Here is a 7834-nt window from a genome sequence, read left to right as displayed (position 1 = left end):
ACAATACCTTTTATTTCAGGAAAACTGAAGTCTAGCAACAGTAATCACTATTATACTGTGAACTCGGGCACTGGAAAAAGTTGATGACAACTGGATGTAGCGTTAAGTCACGCAGTATCAAAAAATAAGCGGAAGAAATAAAATACATAATATTTTCTTTAAAACTGTTGAACCATTCTAACAAACACACAGAACCACTTGTAATTAAGATAAACACAACATCCTCTTACCACTGCTGTGCTTACAGCTCTTGCAAATAACACATATGGTTTGTACTTTAATCGAATGTGCTTAGACCCTTTTCTCCTAATGAACGATTGTATGTGTTGTAGTTGGGAAGCAAAACAAGACTAAGTTAAATACACTCTAGCTGCCTTAACTCAATTTCCTTGTATTTATGGATTTATATTAAATCCCTAAGGTTATTTTAAAATTGTTTTCAGTGTTATTTTATCATTAATCTTATTATCATCCAAAAAAACTGGCTGCAAATGATTGCTTTGAGGATTGGCAAACACATTTGTACAGCTTGAAACAATTTATTGCAAACATGTTGCTTACATAAGAGAACACGCTGTCTTTAAATGCTGTTGGTAAGAAATGTTCATTTCTTGAATTTCCATTCTATTTATGGACTCTGAAGACAGGAGAAATACAATTTAAAGTGCACCTACAGGTTGCATACCTTTTTAACCTCAAGAGAAGGGATCTTGTCTCGCTGTGACTTTGCAATGGGCTCCTCAGTGGTGGCATACAGCAGCACACAAGCCAAGGTAACATGCCTTTTCGAAATACTTCATCTTTTCTCCAAAGGAGAAACCTGTAACCAGCCATGTTGGAAACCAGGGAGCACTGGTTTAATAATGAGAAGGATTTTAGTTTCAATTCAACAGAACAATCATTTGTAGCCAAATGTACTTCTGTGGGCATAGTAGGCACAATAAATAAATATTTACCGTAATGCGTTTCCTTACTTTTCCCATAAATTTGCCACATCTATAATACTTCAGCCATTTGTGCATTTACATGACTCCCTAAGATGAAATATAATTATCTTTGCTATTTCATAGCTGGTGAAAATGAGGTATAGCCAGAGTTACACAGAGCATACCTAGAAGAGCAAAAGTATGACACCCCCCCACCCCAAAAGGGTGAGTCTCAGTTCAAACAAGAGGAGATTTCCTCTTTCACGTGCCGATGTAAGCTCTAGGGGCCAGATGTAGTCACTGACACTTATTAGCATGTGAGCTCCACGCTCCCCCCCCTGCCCCCAGCACACCAATAACCATCTCCCCTCTCTGGGACAGACGGTGGGTGTCCTGCCGGGGGGGGGGGGACGGACACGACAGTCTGGGACTTTCCTCGATCGTCAGCTAAAGCAGCAAACCAAACCGCTCCGTCCGTTCTAAATTTTTAAGAAATGCATCTTCACTTTCCAGAAAGCAGCTTATTTCAGATGCCATTTTTAGCTGACACCTGATTCTTAACAATTTATGTTGCCCTTTATGAAGGTTTTGAGATGATTATGTGATTTTCTTCTGCAGTTGTAAATCCCGTTACTTCTGCTATCTACGTAAGCAGCACATACAGAGTTTTCCCCCTCTTTCTGCTTTCCTGGTTTTCCACTGATCAAGTACCTCGTCATCTGCTTTTCTGAAGAACACAGAAGCCCAGAGCTTTTCATCATGAATAGTTTCTTATGCTTTCATTAACTTGGGAAGGGGAAGAAAGGAATAAAAGGAAACTCTGGAGTTTGCAGTGTGTGCAAGTGTCATAAAATAGCAAACCTTTTAACAGAAGTTCAGCCCTGAGAGCATCTTCCAGAGGGACAAAAGAAATCTATTGACTTTCAATGGCAAAATTCTGCTACAACACTTCTAGGTCAAGATTTTTAAAAAAGTAATCTCAATTTCTTTAAGTCCATCTACTTGGTTAGATATGAAGTTCTGCCTGCATATCTGTCTGCACTTAAAGCCCAGCAGTCCAACTTGACTCTCCTATATATTTTTTTTTTTAATATCCAATTTTGAATTAAGAGAGTGACATATGTGCTTAGGCATTCAGAATAGCTTCCTTTTAAAATTAAATATAGCTGTCTTTTAAAAAATTGAGCTTTGGAAACACGCTAGATAGAAAGATTCCCCCAACCACAAGTATGCATAACTTACAATCACAGCCAGACTTCAAAGATTCTGCCTTTACACCCACACCAGGGTCTTTTTTATTGCAATTCTTTTCTAAACAACTAATTGCCTGCTAAGCGTTAAATAAGCAATTTACATTTTCCCCTTTATTCTTCACGGGGCAGTTGACATAACGCTGAGAGCACAACTACCAGCTTAACAGGCAGCAACACAATTTTGGTCAGGTCACTCCACCCTGGTTTCCCAGGGATGTGAGGTGTGTATAATGACTTCTCTCCTGTTTCATCGTGCTGCAAAGGTTAGTCGAGTAACTTTTACCATGTTCTACTTAAGGTCTAATTCAGCATCTCCTGCCAAGTAACTACGCCTTGCTTAAATTGATCACAGATAGTTTAGCAATGGTTTTGTCACTGCTTTGACTCCAGAAAGCTCATTTTTTGTACAGAAACTGCACAACCACTGGGAAAAATTCTGCAGCTCGACTTGCACGTTGAGCTTTATGTGTCGCCTCTGGTCACCCGGTAAGACGCAAGCGCCTGTATGTTTGTTTGCCTGAGTGCCTTAAAACAAAGGTCAGCTTTTGGGAGTTGTATTTGTGCTCTGCTGGAATCTCCTTTCTTCCCGACCTGAGCAGCACGTCTCTTTCCAGAGCTGCTGCCAAGGGAGGGGGCTGCACAGTCCCAGCCACCTCCTGTCACCGCGCTCTGAAGTGATGCCCAGTTAAATGCTACGGGTGCCACAGCTTAGCATATAGATTGATCCAGACAGGTAAGAGATTTCTGAAAGACAACACCAGGTTTGTATTTCTGGCCCTTTTTCCCCCTTCGTCTCTTCTACTGAACTTCTCACTAAGAAAAGAATCCAGAAAACTATTATCGAAACCTAAGAAAACCTTCAGCCATTTGTTATTAAGTTACTTGCCTAAAGACAGCGAGAGACAGATTATGATAACAAGATCATAAAAAAGCAAATGTTTACTGGCACTTGCAGTAGATCATGCTTATCTTGAGATATTCCAAGGGCATTTTCTTATATATTGAGTAACGTTTAAAGATCAGTGGTCAGGTTTTCACAGCTGTAAGATGTTATGGCAGGATCAACGGCCTACTTTTTATTTAGACACAACTGACTTTGCAGCCTATTTTTGTTTGGCAACAGATAAACTAGTCGCACAAAACCAACTGATCCCAATGACTACCAGGTAAGTAGAGAGTTTACTTTCTAATCACCTCATTAGGTCAGCACTATTCACTGACATACAATTACATTGATACAGGCACTAAAAATAGTTCACCTAAATTCTTCTTTAAGGTCAAGCCTGGAAACTTATGGTAGCTATTTCAGTTTTTATGAGCTTTAGATCTTCCTGGAGAGCCACCGGCCCAGCCCTCCTTTCACCAGCTGTGGAAGAAGCCTGGGGAATCTGCCTCTGTCAGTGGTCTAAATTAGGCAAAGTGAGTACTTCTGCCCTCTTCACATTCCCAGTTTCTGTTTCAAGGTTACAGTAACTTACAACTCCTGTACAAAGCCTATCTGTTGGTATAAATGCTCAAAATGAGAAGAAACGGAACCAATTATGTCCTGTTGACCAAAGGTTATTTTAATCTGCATTAAGCACTCCCCCAAGTTATTTTATGAAGTGTTTTCAAATAGGCGTATTTTGTAAGTTTTATAAATTTACCTTATTTTCTTAAGACGTTATGGTTTTGTTGTTTATTTTTAATTCTTCCTGACTTCCATATGTATATCCAGGAGCTTACAATTATCATGGGCAACTTTCCCAAAGTGTTATGCAAGGTGATTTGGGTTTCTGCTCCAGCAGCTTCACCCATGTATCTAACTATCTTCCTTCTCAACAGTCAATTCCTTCTATCCCCATCTGGTCCATGCCAAGTCCTCTTTCTCCTTTCCCTGGGAGCCTGTGTTAACTCAATCCCCGCACTGAGTTTGCAATATAAGGATCCATCGCTCTTAGCTTTATTCCTCTCATGGTTACAGTTGTCTTGCTTAGATTTTATATTTTGTATGCATTTTATGCATATAAATTTTATGCATCATACGGAGATGTTTATTCTCACCTTCTCCCACAACAGTCCAACCAAAGGAAAGAAGTCCAGAAAGATATCATACTCAGCACACGGTTTCTAAAAATCCTGTTAGAAGCTCGGATGGGGGCAAGAGTGCACATGTAGAATAAAAGCCTACTATGCTGAAGGACGTACCAGTCCTCCCGGTAGATCCTAGGAAGGGACTGAAAACCAAACCAAAATGGCTAGGCTTTCCTGGGCTGAATGCAGTAAAGCATTTCAAGCCAACCACGAGCAAGTAATCTTAAGCTTTTCTACTACCTAGATAGCTGACAGGCAGGCAGTATGAAGTGTCCAAGGAAAGGAAACACCTTAAATAGACTGAAATGTTCAAGTATTTTTGCTGAATTAGAAGTACTGCCTGGAGGACACTTCCTTACTAGCAGCTCTGGCTTGGTTTTGGTTACCATATAAAGAATCCCCAAGGGCTCAGTATGGTTTCAGGAACTTGCATGCTATACAAACGTGCAGTGTCCTTCCCTGAAGCCACGTCACCAGGCACTAGAGATGAGCAGCCCAAAAATAATATTTGGAAAGAGCACTGCCAATCCACTCTTCATGTGAACAGTTTTCTCACTGGCTCGCCTTGAGGTATTAAAAGTTACGATACAGAAGCCCTCCAGGCAATCTTTCCCTCCTGGTATTGTTAGCTTGGTTTTTTGCTCATTTTAGTCTGCTGTGATGAGTTCTATCACTTACCAAGCAGAGTTTTGGTTTTGATTAGTGCATTTAGCCATCCTACTCCTGGGCTACAGCCTTTCCTAAATCTGCAGTTTTCTTCTCGCGCCCTTTCAGAACAGACTATTCTATTTCTTCTATTTTCTCCCTCCAAAATGTATCTGTTTGGCAAAAAATATTTCCCTTCCCCACGTCAATCACGTCTAACTGGGTGCTCCCTCTTTTCTTTGTTGTTTCCATAAGGCATGGTCCAGAGAAGAAATGCTGCTTCCTGTTCGCAGAAAAAAACCCAACAAAACCAAACCCAAAGCCACTGTTTGTCCTCCCTCTCCTCACGCCCTGCTAGCCACCACACCACGAGGCCATTTTCCGTTTGTCTGCTGACAGCCACGAAAAACGCCTCCTTGTGCATTTGGCAGCGGGCAGCTCTCATGCTCCTACTCCAGAGGCAAATCCTGCACTAGGTGTGGGGACCCTCCTGTAGCAGCTACAGCACGCTCGTGGAGGAAAGATGGGAGGCTGAGGGCACTAGTTGAGGCCATATAGTACTTTTTGCAAAGGAGAAGTAAAATCCATCATCTCTCAGCTTTTAAGAGAGCACGCCCCAAGAAACACGTTAAATGTTAGACCTGGTTGGGTAGGTGAAAGTACCTCAGATCAGAGTCGAAGATCCAGGCTGCAGCTCCAGGCAGATGTACTGGAACAGGTTTGTGGCCGAAGCAGTGTGTGTTACCCCTGAGTAGGTGAGCTAAAATAACCCTCAGCTCTGGTGGTGGTGAGTGGGAAGAGGACTGCTGAACTCGCAGTGCTGGGAAAAACATAACTGCTGGGACACCAAATGCAAAGCAGGACAGAGTAACGTTAGAGAGACAAGTTTTCATCTTTAAATGCAGAATTCCCTTACTGTGAAGGCATCCAGAAAAACCTTCATCCACCATCGTTTGGAACAGCAAGACCCAAGCGACCCGGGATGCCAAGCTTTCCCAGAGCACCTCAGACTGCCCGCATGCAGCCTCTTAATGCTATATGAGCATCACAAACTCATGTCCTTTCAAACTAATACTACTGGCAGTCAAGTCTGGTATATCCTTAATCTCTAAAAAAAAAAAAAAAAAAAAAAATAACCAAAATACAGTAAGAGGGGGAGGGAGAAAGAGCTTTATTACATGTGTACACAGATCAAAACAATTTTCTATGCCTATAGGGGTTTGAGAAAAACTACAACAAAAACATAACTTTCAATGAGATGTAATTGATGAATGATTTATGGGCTATTTGTGTAGAAGTACTAAGCATGATAAAGTCTCATCTTGATAAATCAGCTCAAATTCCACTAGTGCCATTAATAAATCAAGAGCAGGTCAACTCCATTCTTAATGTTATTATTATGGTGCCTTCTGTCTGCTAATGCAAGTTTTAACATCTTCTTCACACATTAGTATGAGACAGAGATATATATATCTTCTTAGTGACTTAATTAGATAGCAGGATTTTGCATCCTTCATTTAACAGGCAGAACATCTCCCCACTCTCTTCCTCGCACTCCTTTAGCTTTCTGAAGGGGATGTCTATAATACACGGAAGGACAAGTATATACAACTATGATAAAACTGAGCCAAATTAACATGCCAGCCCTTCTAGAAATGGAAGGCTTCCCTCTCCCCTTCTGCAATACCCTCTTCTCAACCCATTCCCTTCACTCCCCAGCTGTGCAGGTCCCCCCCTCCCTTGTGCTGACACCAGCACTTGTCCAATTGCAAAGTAGGGTGGTGCAATTTACTATCCCAGCAGAACTTAAAAAACCCCAACAAAAACACAACAACAAAAACCCCAACACCCCACCCCACACCGTTTTGAAAGCGAGCCAGAATATCTGTGGGAACGTTCAGCAGAATAGAAAGGCATTTAAGTGCTTTAAATGGATTTAAATACAGTCACGAACACCGAAGCCAGCTCAAGGTAAGAGGAGAGGATAGGATGATTTTTCTCCCTTCTGATAGCTTCCAGTTGTTTATTTAGCTCATCCACCTATGAAACTTTATCTTAAGACTCTAGGACACGTTTGTGGGCTTAAGAATCATTAAAACTACTGATTAGTCCGATTTCTAATTTAAGTTAGTGTAATTAGTTCCTACACACAAGTAATTCTCCACATGTCTTCACTGTGCTCACCAACGCTCATCTGCAGAAAGGGTTGGGCATTGTATTATGTTTAATATCTATTATTACATATCTTAAAAACTTTAAACTACTTGTAGTATGAAGCATCTTTAAGATGACACAAGTATTACTTTTTTTCATAATGTCTTGATGAGCTTACATCCTCTGAAACAGAAGCAGGTTCTGAGCAGCGTGCAAACCCCATTCCTTCTAGCTTATTTCTAAGGCTATGTGACAGAGAGAGACACAGTACAGATAAAGACTGAGGAGAAATAGCTTCTACAGACTCTTAGAGATCATTTGGAAGAAAAGGGGGACTGAGGAACATACCAAAAGATACACTGTGGAATTTAGAAATCTTAATACAAGTACTAGCATGCTAGTCTGAGTGGCTTTTTCTGTTTTAAAAAAACCCCAGCACAGTAGTTTCAACAAGAACCCCTCCCCCCCAAACCCCAAAACAAAATCAAAACCAGTTTCTACAAAGCTATGAACTACTATTTAGTACTAATTTTGCCAATAACACGATTTTATGCACAGAAAGTTGAGATCTAAAAACTATGCATAAAGCTGTATTGGCCAGACACTGCCATACACGTGGTCCCTGCTCTGCAGTTTACAAAGAGCTCATGAGGCACTCCCCCCAAAATCAAACAACTTTCTATGTAAACAGCGTATTTCAGCCCCAAATTTAAAAGTGCTTATTAAACTGAACATTCACCAACTTCCTATCTCTGCATTAATCAAATATTATGTATTCTCAGG

This window comes from Haliaeetus albicilla, chromosome 1 (genome assembly GCF_947461875.1).
Source record: "Haliaeetus albicilla chromosome 1, bHalAlb1.1, whole genome shotgun sequence".
Taxonomy (NCBI): Eukaryota; Metazoa; Chordata; class Aves; order Accipitriformes; family Accipitridae; genus Haliaeetus; species Haliaeetus albicilla.
Note: the sequence above shows the minus strand (reverse complement) of the source record.